Genomic DNA, 18,372 nt, shown 5'->3' on the forward strand with positions numbered 1-18,372 from the left:
TTGGATATTGTGAATAATGCTGCTATAAACACAGGCATACAAATAAATACCTGTTCAAATCCTTCCTTTAAAGTCTTTTGGATAGCAGAGAGTAATTTTAAAAAACATTCTATAGAAGAAAACTAGGAACTTCTAGAAAAGCCTAAAACAGTTAAATTTATCTCTTTTAAGGATTTAAAAGGAAGCTATTGTTAGGGTTTTACAGAGCTGACATTATAAAAGCTTTTTTTATTATAAGCCTTTTAAGAAAAAAATCACAAAGAACTTCTAGACTCTATTTATTAGGAGACTACATATGACAGTAATCAAAATAATTAGCAAATTTTACTCTCACCATTTATGTTTAATAAAAAATTACAGCTTTAATTTTCCAAAGCTAACAGAAAATGAAAATATACTCATTAAAATCCTTAGAGTATTTACGTGATGGTTACTTCATATATATATAAATAAGCATTTTTAAAAATATTGCACAGGCTAAAATGTAGTTCTAGGGGATATCATGCTTTATGTGATAAGCTTGTTCCTGTGTTTTATCAAACACCTACAAATATATGACATTTTAAATGAGTGAAGACAAGGTCCTTACTATTTAAAGAATCCTTGAAGGAAAGCTTTTGGAAAAGATTCCTTTTGTTATTCAAATAATCACCTGCTAATTTATCTGCTTGAGAGTTTCTTGTTTTGGTGTTTTTGAAAAGGAGAAATTCTTCAAGCCTGAAAAATGAATCACTGCTTTCTTTTTTATTAACTCTACCAGTTTGACTCATCATCTTATTTTGTTGGCTCAAAGTACAATGCTGTATCTTTGGCTATTTTTGAGCATACTTAAAAGTAGAAAATAGCATCACACAAAATTGAGAAAGAATGTAAAAGGGCAATATTTTCTCAAGGTTGTCGTCTACTCAGAAACCAGTGCCTAAGGACCAGGAAGATACCACATGTTCTAATAAACCTCCTGATCCCTCCCCCCACCTCCTCTTACCAGTCCACCTTTGTTTCTCATACTTCGTTCATGGTCCATTCCTGTCTCTTCTGCACTCAGGTTATTTCTTGCCTCACCCTCCTCTCTATTCTCTCTGAAATGTCCTCGTTCGAGACATCATCAAGTTTTGTTTGATGTATTTTTTCCAGTCTCTCTCATCACTGCTCACCACTGCCTCTACCCTGAAGTCCATACTCCTCCATCTAACATGTAAGACCTTCTGTAATCTCAGCCCTATCTTTTTTCCTAATCTAACTTGTGCTCTTGTCCTTCTGGTGCCCAGAGTTCCAATGAAATCTACTCCCACTGGGTCCCTCTGTATTCTTGCCTCCGAGTTGTCAATTCATGCTATTTTTTTCTGTCTTTCCTGTTTCTCTTTCTTAGACACTGATGCGCTCATCTGTGCTCTCATGAAGAGTTGTTAATTTGTCTCTTAAAATGCTTGTCACTTTCTGTCCCAGGTATCAGTTATTTGTGTTTATAGCTCAGTCCTCACTGCCTCTTACCTAAAAAGACCAACGAAAATACAGGAATTACCATGGGATACAAGGCAGTATCAATAACCCTGCTTCGGAACTGCATTACTCTTATAAAAAATTAGTGTTTTGAGTCATACACAATATAATAAAATTGTACACTAAATATATTTTGTGGTTTCCAGGTCCATTATCTTTTATGTCAAGACTTCTGGAAGAGGTGACATCTCCATCTTTATCTGACATATGAGCAAAATGAAGCAAAGGGCCATCAAGAGGAAAAACCTGTATTGGGCGAATAGGAATTTGTGAAAGTGCTAGAAAAACATAAAGCACTAGGAAAAATGAAGTTCAACCTGTGGACTGTGGGCCCTTTGATATGGTCTCCAGACAGCACTACCTCTGAGCTCAGGAATGTCCTGACTTACGTGGATCAACACAAACATGCACGATCTACAAGATGACAGATGAAGTGAAGAGATCTGCAAGACAACAGATGAAATGTCATGCTCTCTCACGACAACAGAAATCACCACGGATCACTAGAGTAAGTAATGTTCTTTAGGACACATTCCCCTTCTTAATCCAGAGGAGTCAATAATTGGCCATTTCCTGGATTTACCTTGCTTCCAAGAACAAATTTTGCCTCCAGCCAGGATCCTGTTACCATTAGGTAACTTGGGGCACAAAATCAGGCTTGTGGCAAAGTGTTGCAAGGAGTGTTTACTTGTTATAAGTTACTCTGCACCCCTACAAGGTAACTCATAAACCATTCATTAAATATCTGATTTCCACTATGCCTCTTGGACTGCTAAACTGATTTGGACCACTTCATCTCTTTTGTCCCTCACTTTTTTAATGGAGTGTATGTAAGTCATTAGATAAGTACTACTTTTAAATAAGTATACAATGGAGAGGGACCCAGCCCTGTAGCATGCAAATACTGGCAGGCCAGAGCTAGCAGAGTCTGTTAGGCAAATGCTCTCTTGGAAGTACCTTTCATCCCAGCTGGAGTGCCCAGCAACTGGCTGTTGTTTTCTTTACTCCACAGTACTCGGCAAAATTCAAGTTATTTACTCAGCATTATTGGAGTCCTTACAAATAGAGCATTTTAGTTTATGCTTAATAAAATACACTTGATATAACTAGATTTTTTTTAAAGTGATGAAATAGGAATACTCTCTCCTTTTTTTGGGAGTGATCCTAGTTGTGGGTTTCTCAGTGCTAACATATGTTTTCTCAACATGGATGATTTCCAGCACACGGTGCCCACGGACAGCCCAGCCAAGATCAAGCTGACCTTCCCTCCTCTGGGACTCAATGCCCAACGTCTCAGACATCAGTGAGGCTCCCACAAGACCCTGCTGGCTTGTGGCCCTTGTCTAATTTGCCTAATTCTTTCTGCTGGCAAAGGCAGTAGTGCCACTGAGGCCAGGTCTGCGTGACTCGGTGATCTGCTTCTCCGGTGCTCCCTTCTTCTGGCCTTACTCACAAAATATGAGGAAAGGCGGTGGGAAAGTAGGTTCAATGACCTTGGAATTCACCTGTGTCACCAGGTGAACGTATTGATAGAAAATGTGTTGTGTGTGTTAGTTGCTTAGTCATGTCCAACTCTTTGCAACCCCATGACTGTAGTCTACAGGTTCCTCTGTCCATGGAATTCTTCAGGCAAGAAAACTGGAAAGGGTTGCCATTCCCTCCTCCAGGGAATCTTCCCAACCCAGGGATCAAATCCGAGTCTCCTGCACTGTAGGCAGATTCCTTACCATCTGAGCCACCAGGGAAGCCCAAGAAAAGCCTCAGTAACCCTCAATAACCACGATTGGTCTTACCTTCCTTTCTTGAATTCTGAGATTGGCACTTGTGTCGATTCTGATTGAAGAACTGGCCTGGTGTCAGTGCAGTATCATGCTTAAACCACCAGACTAGCATTTCTGAGAAGCAGTGAGGTTGAAATTTAGCTCTGCCTTGCAGGACATTCTTCTGTAAGTTGTTTAACCTGTTTTCTCCTTTGCCAACAGAACAGCCTCTATCTGTGGACACATTCAAGGGCCCGGGGTCACACCCATGGTGTTGGGCGAGGCGCACAGTTCAGCCCTGGCCTAAGCAGGAGGCCTTCATGGGGTGCACAAGGGGCTTTTCTTCAGAATGTCTAAACAGTCACAAAACAAGAGGAAAAGGAAAATAACCAGTAGGGGGGAATTTAGAAGAATGACCTTTTATCTATTGAAAAAGGATTTGTGTCTGTTTTATCACATTTCTGATTATATTGAATACTTTCACTGTCCAGGGCATTTTGTGTGTGTTGGAAACTCCAGAAAAGTAAAATACAATCCCTGCCCTCAGTGTGCTTATATTTGGTGTGTATTTCTGTGTGTGTGTGTGTGTGTGCTATACCTATGTACGTGCATGTGTATCTATGCCTGAGGGTGTGCGTGTCTGTGTGTCTGTGTGTATCTGTGTGTCTGTCCAGAGCAAATGTGAGGCACACTGCAGCTTCCTGCTCTAAGGAGCACAGTCCACAGGGGGAGTCCGTGCTGACAGGAAAGGATCTGGAAAAGCTACACAGACAAGCCTGTGTTTGTTCTGGGCCTTGACAGGAAAGGAGCTTCAGTAAGCAGAAATAGAGGAGAAGGGATTTTTGAAGAAAGAAAAAAATACTTGAGAAAAGGCAGAGGGAGGGGATTGTACAAGGCATGTGCCGTGTGCTCATGTGAGTGGGGAAGAGAAACTAAATGGGAAGGCCCGACCTAGGAAGGAGGCATCAAAGACAGGCAGGCAGCTATATTTTCGGCAGTCTCTTAACCTGCACTTAGACTATGCTTCTGAATCAAAATGAGGCGCATTAAGGCCAGTTCTCAGCCGCTTCTCTCTGATCCTGCCCCTGTCATTCAGTTTGGCCCCCAAATGGCATCCTCTTGTGTTTACAAGACAGACTTTAAAAATATACTTGGAATGTAACATTCTGAGGAAGTGTTTCTATGTATACAGAAAGGTTGGCAAAATAAGAAAGGCATTCCATCTTCCCAAACACCCTTGTTTTTCCAAAGCCATATAACTCAAAGAAAACTAGGAATCTGAAACTCCTATGAGATCCAAGTGGTTCTACTGAAGTATTTCTCCAAGTACATTACTAACTTACCAAGAACAGTTTTCATCATTCATTCAACACATATTTCTCGGGCACCTATCAGGCAGGTGACTTCCCAGGCATTGGGAATGTGGTGGAGAACACAACAGATAGCCAGTCCCCCACGGAGCTTACAGTCCAGTGGGTGGAGACAGACAATAAATGAAACATAAAAGAGTGAACTCGATGACATGGGCTGTGGAGACAAGGGGCAGGCAAAGGCCATGGGGAACACTGGGGACATTTGAGCCAATGCCTGCAGGAGGAGAAAAGTGGAGACTCATGCAGGTATGGCAGAGCATCTGCGGCAGAAGGATAGCAAGTGCAAAGGCCCTGAAACACACCTGACGTGGCTGAGGAATCATACACAGGCCAGTGCGCCTGGAGCTGAGGGACAGTAGTAACACGTGAGCACAGAGAAGTGAGAGCCGTCAGTAGTCTGGAGCAGGGAGGTGATTAGTAGAGTGGGGACTGTGGGAGCCAGGAGAAGAAACATGTTTCCCGGTAGAGGAAGTAGTGATCAATATTAACAAGTGTGGCTGAGAGGTCAGGTCAGGTGAGGACGGAGAGTGGACTCTTGAAGTTAATGCTGTGGAGGCTGTTGGTGGCCCTGACTAGAAGGTAATAGGTGGAGGGATGGGGGCAAAAGCCTGACTTTGGGGAATTCAAGGGTGAGTGGGAGGAAAAGACAGGACAACAGAACAGTTACTGAAAAGAGAGTAGAGAAATGGTGTGATCACTGGAGGAAGAAATGAAAGAACGGTGGTTTTTTATTTAAATAAGGAACGCATACAGCTCAATAGCAAAAAGGCAAATAATCTGATTTAAATATGGGAGCACAGGACCTGAGAAGACGTTTTTCCAAACAAGAGATGCAAATGGCTAGCAGGTAAATGAAACAGTCCTCCACATCACTGATCACCAGGGAAACACAAATCAAAGCCACAGTGAAATATCACCTCACACCTGTCAGAGTGGCTATTATCAAAAAGACAAAAGAACAGGTGTTGGGGAGGATGTGGAGAAAAAGGACTCATTGTGCACTGTTGGTGGGAATGTGAACTGGTATAGCCATGATGGAAAACAGTATGGATGTTCCTCAAAAAGTTAAAAATCAAATCACCATAGGATTCAGCAATCCTACTTCTGGGTATATATCTGAAGGATATGAAATCACTATTTTGAAGAGATACCTGCACTCCCATGTTCACTGCATTATTCAAAATAGTTATGAGAGAGAAACAATGAAAGTGTCCCTCAGGGATGAACAAATAAAGAAAATGTGAGAGATATATATACATAAATATATATGATACAATATAGTTCAGTCACATAAAAGGAAATCCTGCCACTCTTGACAATGTGAATGAAACACTAAGGAGTTATGTTAAGTGAAATAAGTCAGACAGAGAAATAAAAATACTACATGATGCTATTTCTATGTGGAATCTAAAAAAGCCAAACTCCTAGAAACATGTACAGCATGTGACTGTTGACTACAGTTAAAACACTGTATTGCATACCTGAAATTTGCTAAGAGAGTAGATCTTAAATGTTCTCACCACACGCCAAAAAAGGTAACTATTTGAGGGTGAGAGATGCGTCAGCTAGCATTTTTGTGGTCATCCTTTCATGATATATATGCACATCTAACCATCGCGTGGTATGCCAAACAGTTACACAATGTTATTTGTCAATTATGGCTAAATAAAGTTGGTGGGGAAGGAGAGAAAGAAAAGAAAGAGAGAGGGAGAGAGAGAAAAAGAAAGAAAGAGAAAGAAAAGAGAAAGGTTGTTTTTGTTTGATTGATCATTTTTGTTGGTCCTGTTTTTTAAATGAGAGCAATAACAGACTGTTAATAGGCTGTTAGGAATGAATCAGTAAAGGAAAACACAGGTGATGCTGAAGAGGGAAGGGGGATTTGTCAGAAGGAGCAGGGGGAATGGGTGGGAGAGGACAGGGTCTAGTGAACAAGAGCGTGACAGGCAGCAAGAGGTACAGCCTCTGGTCTGGAAAAGAAGAGAATGCAGAGGACCCGGCACCAAGGTTTGGGTGTACATGAGCACCGGGGGCTTGTGCAGATCCTCTCCAGCCAGCCTTGTCATTTTCTCAGTGGAATAGCTGGGGGGCAGATGGGGGCTATGATCAGAGAGGAAGACTAGGGAGAGCCATGCAGGGGCTGAGGTGCTGACTCTGAGAGAGGAGGTGCTGCAACATGATCTGACTCATTTTAGGAACTCCTCTGGCTTCTGGGAGCAGAACAAAGGGAGGCAAAGGTGGCAGTCTTAGTAGCCAGGTGGGTGGTTAGTAAAATAATTCAGGATAGAGATGAGATGTTTATGGGTGTTTTAAAAGTAGACCAGGGACTCCCCCCAGCAGTCCAGTGGTTAAAACTTTGCCTTCCAAAGCAGAAGGTGCCAGTTCAACCCCTGGTCCTGAGTCAGAGAACTAAGGTCCCCCATGCCTTGGGGTGAGGCCAAAACTTAAAAATAAAAATAGAACAGAGTGGTACAGTGGAAGTGAGAACATGATCAGATTCTGAATGTATTTGACTTTAGGTAGATATGGATGAGTTAATGAATTCCAGGATTTTTTACTCTTTTCCTCCCAAACCTCGTAGCTCAGATGGTGAAGAATCTGCCTGCAGTGCAGGAGATCCAAGTTAGATCCCTGGGTCAGGAAGATCATCTGGAGAAGGAAATAGCAACCCACTCCAGGATCCTTGCCTGGAAAATCCCATGGACAGAAAAGCCTGTTGGGCTGCAGTCCATGGGGTTGCAAAGAGTCGGGCACAACTGAGCAACTAACACTAACTAACTCCCAAACCAATACAACAAAACCAAGAGAGGTTATTATAGCATTTAAACCAAAAATCAGTAACATGTCAGCTGCTTTACTGACAACAATCCAGTTTTTAACTCACAAAGACTATTCCAGAACAATATCAATAAATGACTCCAGTAAATACATAAAAATCCATTGGCATTGTAAAGCATTATAGAAATTGAAGCTGTAGTTAAAAGCAAGGAAACTGTGTCTGTTCCAATAAGCCAATTGTCAAGAGTGAATCAATAAATCACAGAATTAGTGTGGAAAAATATTTCAGGCTTTCCAAGATCAAAGAATGGATAGTAAAATATTAACTTGATGTCCTTTTAACTTTCTTTTCTCAATATTTATTAGTGTTTGACCTCCCTTGAAACGAGAGTTCCATTATAAGCTCTTTTGATAAATGGATTGTGAAGTTACTCAAAGCTCTCCATTCTCACTAAGTATTTTCTATTCTCCACTGAAACACTATTAGTCTGCATTTTACAGTAATTCTCCACAACTACCCTTTCTCTTCCTCTTCTGCCACTTATAATTATAGCTACAGATAATCTTACAGATAAAGTTGGAATATACAAATTTGCATTGCAAGGTGAAAGTGTCATTATAAAAACATCCACTCCTGGTCATTCATGAGGCCTATTTTAAATATATTTCCTCTAATATAGGGCTTGGAACAATGAAAATATATGAGGAACCCAGTCCCCTTCCCTTCAAATTTGTAACAGGAAATAATACACATAAAACTTTCCAGACAGTAAAGAGCAGAAAACCCTTTCGACTTCTTTCCTTGACTCAGCTTTTGTTTGAGAAATGTTAACTGCTAACTTTTGTTGTCACTCAGATGTTCTGGGCTATCCTAACATTACTGATTCAGTGGACACGAGCTTGAGCAAACTCCAGGAGATAGTGAAGGACAGGGAAGCCTGGCATGCTGCAGTCCATGGGGTCGCAAAGAATCAGACGAGATTTAGCGACTGAGCCACAACAACAAAGGCCATATAAGATAGATTCCTGTAAGACTCACAGTGGTTTCCGAAACAAAATCACAGATGCAGAAAACAAATTTATGGTTATCAGGGGGGAAATGGGGGGGAATAATGAACTGGGAGATTGGGACTGACATATACATACTCCTATATTTAAAATAGATAACTAATAAGGATCTACTCTGTAGCACAGGGAACTGTTCTCAGTACTCTAATGACCTATATGGGGAAAGAATCTAAAAAACAGTATATATATATATATATATATATATATATATGTAACTGACTCACTTTATTGTACAGCAGAAACTAACACATTATAAATCAACTATACTGCAGTAAAAATTAAAAAAAAAGAATTGTGGTGGGTTTTTACCACTAACCTTCTAGAATTTAATACTAAATAAACAATTAAAGATGCAATAACATTTAGCTGCAAGGATGTTCATCAGGGCATGATTTAATAGAAAGAAAAACTGTTACTAAATGTGTAACAATAGGTAACTGGGTTAAAAAAAAAAAAGTCCCATCCATGCAACTGAACTCTTAAGAGTCACTGAAAATGATTTCAAGTACTTAAAGATGTGGAAATATGTTCATGGTGGATTTTGAAATAAAATTAATATGGATGGTCTGATCATATTTTTGTTAAAAGAAATACATTTTTACATGTATATATGCATATGGAAGGAGATTAGAGGCATAAAGATCAGAAGAGTTATGTGATTATTTCTAAATGAAGGATTTTCAGAGAGGTTTTTTTTTTTGCTCATCTGTGCTTTGTTCTAATTTTCCCATAAGTATCCTTCTGTTACTTGTGTAATTGGAAACCTGTCAGTAAAAGTGACTAAACATTATCCATGGTGGCACTCCAGACTTACAAGAAGGCTGCCTGGCCAAAGGCCCCCCTGTGGCTCCTGACCTCACTTGGTTTCTAGACATGTGGTTGAGGCAGTGCTTAAGCCCTAATGTGGCCTGGTAATGGCCTTCTTCCATGGATCTGTGACAATCTGCTCAGCAATCAAGCCGACTAGATTCTTCAGGCACCAACTGCCAGAAAATGAGGAGCGCAGCAGAGATTCAAAGACCCACAGAACCACAGAGAAGGAGGCTTTAACCATAAGCTTCAAGTGGGATGCGTCATGGTGTCAGTCGCCTCTGCAACAAAGCAACAAAATACAGCCAGAGTATGGGGGAGGGAGGGTAGGAGGCAAGCAAAGCTCCAAGAAGAAAATAAAAATCCAGCATACATTTGGTCAAACAGACCTCATGCTATAAAATAGCACAAGCACAGTTAGGGAAATTCTGGCTAATTTCAGGAACAAGATTCAATACACGGCCCAAGCAGTTTCCAAAGATTCCTTTAAATTAAGAATGAAGTCTCCAAAGACCTAAATCCTGATATCTTGAACTTCAAACAAACTGCTATAAAAGCAACACTAAAAACATCAAACAGAAAGTGGATTAAGTGCACGCTCCATCTGTAAGAGCTTGCTTAAGACAAACTCAATTACTTGTTCCAAAATGAGATACAGGTTTGTTTGGATTTACTGATAGGCTTGTCCTGATAAATGAGAATGACAGATCTAAGGGGAGAAAGCTTCAGTTCTCTTTCTCAGTCACACTCCAAACCAAACCTCCAGGTAAATGTACCAAGCGGTAGCTATGCTTTGCAAAGCAAAAATAGGACCACATCTAAGGAAAGCCAAGCCCAGAAGTGACTTTTATGTTCTGTGCCATCTATTTGAACACAGAAAGCATGGGGGCATACCTGCCTCCAGAAATAGTGAGCTTTTCCCCTTGGGATACTGTTTATTCCAAACAAGCATCTTCCCTCTGCCATCCGCCCCCACTGTTCAGCTCTAGAATTTGCTCTTATGCGAGTTTGGCCTGTTTTTCGGTTCTGAGCAGAGGGCACAGGCATCTGTGCCTTGTTCTACTGTTAGTGCGCTCATGCCTACCCTCAGTCATGCTGGCCTTTGTGAGGTTGCCAGCATCCCCCTCTCGGAGACATCTGTTGCCGTGCTGAAACCAAGAAGCCTCAGAAGCACGTGACGGGGCCGCGTGGCATCAGAGAGTGCCACCTCCAACAAGAGGCGTCTGTCCACCCCGCCTCTCCCCTGCCACTTCCTCCTCTAGCCTGGGCCTCAACAAGTGGTCGAGCCTCACACAAGCTGTCAGGGACAGATGCTATGTGAAAAGAGGAAATTGGACTCAAAGATGCTACAGCTTTTTTAATTAAGTCCAACCTAAAAGCCAAATAGTGAGGCATGAAATGAATACTTGCAAATAAGCGCCACATTTCAAGAACAAATGCATTGGTGTGAGCTAGTCAGCAACTCAGGGGCTTGCTCAAATGTCTCATTGTTCCTCATTCAACGCCTCTTACGGTATTTTCCCTTCTGCGGTGGAAAACGCATTTTGCATTGGTACATCGGTATCCTGAGCCTTCTTTTGTTGTGTCCCTCCTCTGCTGTCCCTGGGCTAGCTTGAGTTGGCAGGAGCCAGTGTGTCCACATGCAGCCAAATGCTTGCATCTATTCATCACTCGCCTCCCCACTCCACAAACATCCACCGTGCCCGTGACACGTCAGGCCTGGCTTTACAGTCTAAGAAAAAGGAAGGCTAACACAGTTCTGGCTTCCCTCTTTCCACCTCCCTCAGCTAATTCTCCTCATCTGCTTTGTCTGCATGTCTTGCTCCCCATTTTCTCCAGTTTACTATTTGTTTGCTATTCTGGTTACCTTATTGTTCCTCTCTGTGTGCTGCCTGCTCATTAAAGCGGACCAGAGGCCCAGGGCCCCGGCTCCAATTCTCAGCCTAAATGGCCAAGATCCTGCATGATTACCACGGATGCGCAGGGCTCAGGGAAATGACCACATGGATTTTTAGACAGAAGAAATTAGGGAAAAAACAAGACAAGACGAAACAAAACCCCTCAGATCCAGATGAATAAACCTTAAACTATATACTACCAATTCTAAGGTAGCTATCACAAAATACAGAGTGGGTCTCTTTAAGATTTACTATTTTTCTCATTTCCTTTTCATGATTTCAACGACAATTAAATCTACTATTTAAGATGCTTATGAAAGTTTTCATACATTTAAAAATCAATAAGAAAGGAATCTCAGGCATCGCTTTGCCTATTTTATAGGCCAGGAAGCCGAGGAGAATAACATGTTCAAGACCACAGAGCCAAGTAGGTGCTGAAGACAAGGTAAATCCTCAGGTTTTCTGATTTGTTTTCCATTCCCTCCCACCCATGGCCCCAGCCAACTACCTTCTTCCACATTCAGAGTGTTCTTTTATATCAACATTTAACAATATTTCATGAATTGGGGATAAAGAAGGTAGAGCATACTCTTGCTGTGAAAAATCTGATGACAATATTTTGAGTTTTCTTAGATAACCATGACGTGCAGTATTTTTTATGAGACTGACGCACTGCCTACTGTGCTAAGGAGGCATATATGCAGTATTTTTTAAAGGAAATTCTGAAAAGTGAATTTCCAACAAATGCAATTGAGAACATGCGAAGGCGAAGGAATTAGGCTCTTCTGAGGTCATACTCACCACTGGGTAACAATCTGGAAAGGAATATCTGACTTTGCTTTATTTTTATCTTAGTCTCATTAAGGAGGACAAAACTTGAAGTTGAATAAAAATTTGATTTCACTGAATCTACTAATTATGGGTTAAGTGACCAAAACCAAAATCCAAATGGGTAATTATGAAAAGCAACTATATTGTTCTTAGAGCTGAAAAATCGAGAGGAGGGTCTGATTTCAGGTGGCTGAACACAGAGCTCAAATAGTGACAAATACAGAGCTCAAATAGTGACAAACACCTGTATGGTCCATATCAAATGCAGGCTACTTTCTCAGAATCTCACTTGACTCACCCAATTGTCACAACATTTTACAGATGAGGAAAACAGGCACTGAGGCATGACGGACCCCGCTAGTGAATGGAGTGCCTGCTAAGCCGCTTCAGTTCCGTCCAACTCTTTGCCACCCTATGGACTGTTGCCCACCAGGTCCCTCTGTCCATGGGATTCTCCAGGCAAGAACACTGGGGTGGGTTGCCATGCCCTCCTTCAGGGGATCTTCCCAACCCAGGGATCGATGCTGCAATCCTGCATCTCCTGCAGCTTCTACATCGCAGGAGGATTCTTTACTGCTGAGCCACCAGGGAATTCAAATGCAAACATTTTGACTTCAGGGTCTAGATTTTAATCAGTGCCTCCTCATAATAAGCACCTCCTCACATCGCAATAGTCCAATTCTGCTCTATCTTTCAACTCAACCTCCTCTGTGGTTCCATTCTCTTTGAGATTCTCTGTTCCTAGAAGCAGACTGCCAAAATAGCTTGAGCCTCAAAACCTAACAATTCCAAGTCCAGGAGACTTTTCCTTGGACTTCTTTTCCAAAAGTTCCAGGTGAAGTCTCCCTGCATCTCACTGACTTGAGCCAAACATCAGTTCAGTTCAGTTCAGTCACTCAGTCGTGTCCAACTCTTTGCAACTCCATGGACTGCAGCACACCAGGCCTCCCTGTCCATCACCAGCTCCCAGAGTTTACTCAAACTCATGTCCATTGAGTTGGTGATGCCATCCAACCATATCATCCTCTGCCATCCCCTTCTCCTCCTGCCCTCAATCTTTCCCAGCACCAGGGTCTTTTCAAATGAGTCAGTGCTTCGCATCAGGTGGCCAAAGTATTGGAGTTTCAGCTTCAACACCAGTACTTCCAATGAGTATTCAGGACTGATTTCCTTTAGGATGGACTGGTTGGATCTCCTTGCAGTCCAAGGGACTCTCAAGAGTCTTCTCCAACACCACAGTTCAAAAGCATCAACTCTTTGGCACTCAGCTTTCTTTATGGTCCAACTCTCACATCCATACATAACTACTGGAAAAACCATAGCTTTGACTAGATGGACCTTTGTTGGCAAAGTAACGTCTCTGCTTTTTAATATGCTGTCTAGATTGATCATAACTTTTCTTCCAAGGAGCAAGCGTCTTTTAATTTCATGGCTGCAGTCACCATCTGCAGAAGGATGCTAATGTTTTGGTTGGCCAGACGAACCCAGTCACACAGCCCCATGGAGCAGAATGTGGAGTCCACCCCACCAGAAACATATACATAGAAAGCAGAGGAGGTGAGTAGACCTCCTCCCCCAGAGACACTGCAACAGTTGTCAGAGATGGTGATTGAAATACTGGGTTATAAAAACAACAGTGAACGTTACATGGTAAAATTTCACCACAATAATTAAAATACTTCTTTTACAATGATCTGCTAGCAACTCTTGGTCTTTGGGTATCACAGTCATCCTATGAAAAACGTGGCAACTTTCATTTTTATAAAGGAGAGAGGTGTATGAACAAAATGAACCAGGACAGGACAATCATAGTTAATTTTATAATCATGGACTACCTCCACCAAGCCCATCCATATAAGTTTTATGATTCCTCTGTGAATTTTAAAATCAGTGAATCTTCACTTTAAGGTGGAGATCAGCACTCATCATTCTCTCTAAGATTCTACATGGATCAGAGGCTGTGCCCCGGGGTGCCAAGGACCATGTCCTCCACTAAATTTAGCAGGCTGGTCTGTTTCTCACCTTGCCCTGTGATCATGTACAATCTAGTTGATAGACAAAGGGCAAAAGGACAGGGCAAAAAAAAAAAAAAAGGTTGATGCTGCAGACGCTTGCACTTCATGCCTGTGGAAACCGCAGCACCACAATCATCTTCCCCGCCCCCATCTCTCTCACCACCCCATCCCCACATGCAGACCTTGCCTCTAACTGCACACATCTCAGCTTGCCCTGATCTTCCTACCAAAGCCACTACCCTACTTCTTATGGAAACTTAGGATCAGCCCCTACTCTGAAATAAAGATGAACCTTGTCTCAATTTTTAGGCATCCCAAGATCCACCATTATCTTTTCAAGTCTGTATCTTTCCTCATGCGAGTCTGAGTGGAAACAAATAAGATGAGAGAGAAGAGAGTTGTGGGACAAAATGTTGTTTATCTCAGAAGGACCAAACTACAGATGGAAGTTTGGTGGTCAGACACACCACCTGGAAAAGATGCTATACAACGCTTGTGAGTGCTCACTAGGAGCTCTTGTGACCTCCTGGTTTGGGAGGTCAGAGAACTAGACTCAACACCCTATACCTGCACTTCAGGAAATGTTTCATTACATTTCTGAGGGTACCTTTATGAGCTGGAGGACTGCCAGTAGGTGATACAATGAGTTGGATTGGTAACTGTTGAAAATTCCCAAACACTGGGAGCAGGCCATCAGTTTGATGCTGTAGGACTATGACCTCAGCTCTGTTCAGTTCCAAAATTCTGTCAATAACCCCAGTGAGGATATTTATGGCATACTGATCAAATTGAGAGTTGAGGTGATGCTGGGAAGAAGGGTAATATTGTTGGATGACCTAATCAGGATCAAGCAAGATATATTCCAGATCCCTGATGAAACAGAAGAGCGAAGCACATTAAGCCTGTGTTTGGTTTAAAATATATACACACAAGTCGATTATTACACCTTAGCAGCCACACGTGTGAAAAAGGAGCTCTGGTTGACACTATACATGGTATGAGTTAACTCTGCACTGTGATTGCCAAGAAGCTACTGTGTGGTCTGATGCTTCATTGATGAAAATAGAACATTTTACTGCGGCTGGTGTGAGGTGAGCTGCAGCTCATGTGAAGCAGACCGCACCAGGAGTTCGGTGCTGGTTCCTGACCTCACTCTAAGAGAGACATAAGCAGACTGAAGTTCAGGAGAGAAGCGACCATTATGCTGAAGGAACTGGAAGTGCCTAGAAGGACATTGAGATGTTTTGCCTGGAAAACAGAAGGCTTATGTGAAACAGCAGAGCTGTCTTTAATGATACAATAATCTGTCTTGAGAAAGAAGGGGTCCATTTGTCCCATGCATCACCTGTGGCTGCACCTAAACTAATGATGGGCATTTCAGAAGAACAAGTTTTAATGCCACAGAAAGACAACTTTCCAAAGGAATGGTCCCCAGATGGAAAGAAAATTTTAAGGAGGCATTCAAACAGAAAGAAGTCAGCAGATGACAAGGGTAAGGATGTGGTCGAGGGAAGTATAAAGACCATTGTTGGATCAGACCAGTGGTTCTTAAGCTCTGTTCCTCAGAATTGCCTCAAGGAAGAGGAGACAGAAGCAGTTGAGACAGTGGGGCTCCATTATGGTACAAGTTTCCTGCCCCTGTCCCCCATTATAGGCACAGAAGTTCCCCTGTGCCTATACACACAGCCGTTCACACAACAGGCTTCTGCTGTGAAGGAAAGGCTGCCTTAAGCCACAGGACTGGATGATCTCAAAGGTCCCTGTTTAACTTGGAAGTTTGAGCAATCAGTGATTTCTGAGATATGACTTTTCCTAAGAGGCAGACCAAGAAGTCAGGAAACAGGTGAGCCTGTAGCTAGAATCACAGGGTTCAAATTCCAGTGCATTCATTCTCCACTGCTGTTTAACAAATGAATACAAACTTGGTGCTTCAAACAACACGCCCTTACCAGCTCACCCTCACTGCAGAACAGGAGTCTAAGCAGGGCTTAACTGGCTCCTCTGACCAGGGTCTCACAAGACTGAAACTGAGGTGTCAGCTGGACTGTGTTCCTTCCTGAGCTCAGGGTCTCCTTCCAAACTGGTGGAACTCACGTCCCTGAAGCTGATGGCTGAGCTCCTCATTTCATTGCTAGTTGCTGGCCAGGGACCACTCTTGGCTTCTAAGGCCACTCACTGGTTCTTGCCATGGACTCCCACTACAGGCTTTCACAACCTGGCTGCGTGCTTCTTTGAAGATCATCAGAAGATGCTTTTGCTTTACTTCTCTCTCTCTCTCTGGGAAACGCTTGGACCCTCTTACAAAGGATTTGCTGATTAGGTCAGGCCCATCCAGAAAAATCTTCCACTTGATTAATTCAAAATCTATTCAGGAGAAACCTTAGTTATATCTTCAAAATCCCTTCTGTCCTGCTCATTCAAGAGAGTGAAATCCCATCATGTTTACAAATCCTGTCCACATTGAAGGTGAGAGGACTCCCAGGGTCTATGCACCAATAGGAGGGAATCTTGGGGGCCATCACAGAATTCTACTAATCACATGTAGCTTTTCCACTCGTGGCTTGTGACCTTGGGCAAGCTGCTCAGCCTCTCTCTGCAACCCAGTTACTTCATCTATAAAGTGGGGATAATGATTCCTCATGGGGTTGCTAGAAAGGTTAAATGAGTTCATATATAAAGCACTTAGAATAGCAACCTGGCGTCAGGTTCACCCAAGGAAACTTATAAGGTATTGTTGCGCAGAATACTCGGTATCCTTAGGAAGGACTGGACCCAGTGGCAGTCAGATATCCTATGGCCAATGTGCTCTCAGGCAGGAGCTGCTAAAGTGGGTCATACCTGCAGCTTCATGGAGAGGTGGCTTCTGTCTCCTCTCCAACGGGCCAGCTCTCCTCTTTGCTGTCACTCTCACTATTTGGGTTTAATTTCCTCTGCCACTTCGGGTGTCTACCACCTGCTATTCTTCTTCTTCTCTCTGTGTGTGGGTTTTTTTCCTTCAAACTTTCTCTTTTTTCTCTGTTGCTTCTCTCCATATTCTCTTTTTTTTTTTAATACCGGCAAGATCTGCTAATATTAGCCCAGCAAATAAGACTATGTCTTTCCTTCAGATCAGCTAGCATTCTGTCTTGTGATCCTTTTTTATTACTATTCACTACTCATCAGATCTTCAAAATATTTTTTTGTGTCTGCTATTGTTTTAGATTCCTGAAGTTATTAAATTTTGACTTATTTCCCCTTTAGGTTAAATTTTCTCCTTTACCAAACAGATAAATCAGAAAATAATGTTTCACCTTTCAAAACCATTCAGCATCAGAATTTCCTTTTAATAGAAACCCCCCCCCACTACAGTTAAAACATTATTCACTTTATAACAATTCATTTTCAAAAATAAGTTTCAGGAACCCTCCTAATTGCACTAAGGGAATCAGCTCTGGTTTGCAACCAGTTTGCCAATGAAAACTATAATGAGAGGCTAGCAAAGGGAAAAGGCAAAGCAATTTCAGTCTGCCAAAGTCAATGCAAATAGCCAACACAGCTGGAGCTGTCAGCAGTATTTCAAAATACAGTACCTTGCATCTCTGTGCTCTGCACGTAGTAGGTACTCAGTAGACATTTCCTGAGTTGAATTGAGGAGCTGCCTGGTGGCTCAGATGGTAAAGAGTCTGCCCGCAATGCAGAAGATCCGGGTTCAGTCCCTGGGTAGGGAAGATCCTCTGAAAAAGCGAATGGCTACGCACTCCAGTATTCTTGCCTTGCGAAGTCCATGGACAGAGGAGCCTAGCAGGCTACAGTCCATGGATTCGCAAAGAGTTGGATATGACTGAGTGACTAATACTAGCAGTCAATAAGAGACTACCATGGATTCACTTAATTACTGTCCTTTCTTTTCCCAGACACCTACCTCCAACATGAAATAGAGTTTTCAAAACAAACAGAAGAACCTGTAGTAATGAACACAGTTCCACACAGACAGCTTGTATGGACAAATGAGCTGACATGCATTATCAGTTACATCTTCAGCGCTAACCGAAACCAGCTGAGGTCATAGCTCCCATTCTGACCTGTTCTATCATGCCGCTGGGAGTCAACACATCTGTCTGCGGGCTGCTTACGTAGGAAGGCAGGAGTGAGTCTGGAGCATCCCTAACAGCCCCAGCCACCCCACGCCAGCCACAGAAGCTGGTGTCCTGATATTCAACACACTCGTGCAGAGCATGGGATGTGTTCCCGGAGCTGATGCCCAGGGAGCAGGACTGGCCCCAAGATCATCTGCACTTCAAGGATGATTAGGATGCAGGGGTTATCTCCCACATCAAGACACCCCACTGATAAATATCTCCTA

The 18,372-nt window shown here is 42.5% G+C and overlaps 1 protein-coding gene and 1 long non-coding RNA gene across 2 annotated transcripts in view; both read right to left on the reverse strand.

Annotated features, from left to right (window-relative positions):
* LOC122438441 overlaps window positions 1–8,523 on the reverse strand; it is a 30,063-nt gene extending 21,540 nt beyond the window's left edge. Inside the window, exon 1 of the long non-coding RNA XR_006268551.1 lies at window positions 8,305–8,523. This is a non-coding gene — a long non-coding RNA (uncharacterized LOC122438441). The remainder of the gene's footprint in view (window positions 1–8,304) is intronic.
* Window positions 1–18,372, reverse strand: part of CHN2 (chimerin 2) — a 332,030-nt gene that overhangs the window by 233,165 nt on the left and 80,493 nt on the right. The gene's annotated exons all lie outside the window — the stretch shown is intronic.

Source organism: Cervus canadensis, chromosome 3, assembly GCF_019320065.1.
Source record: "Cervus canadensis isolate Bull #8, Minnesota chromosome 3, ASM1932006v1, whole genome shotgun sequence".
NCBI lineage: Eukaryota > Metazoa > Chordata > Mammalia > Artiodactyla > Cervidae > Cervus > Cervus canadensis.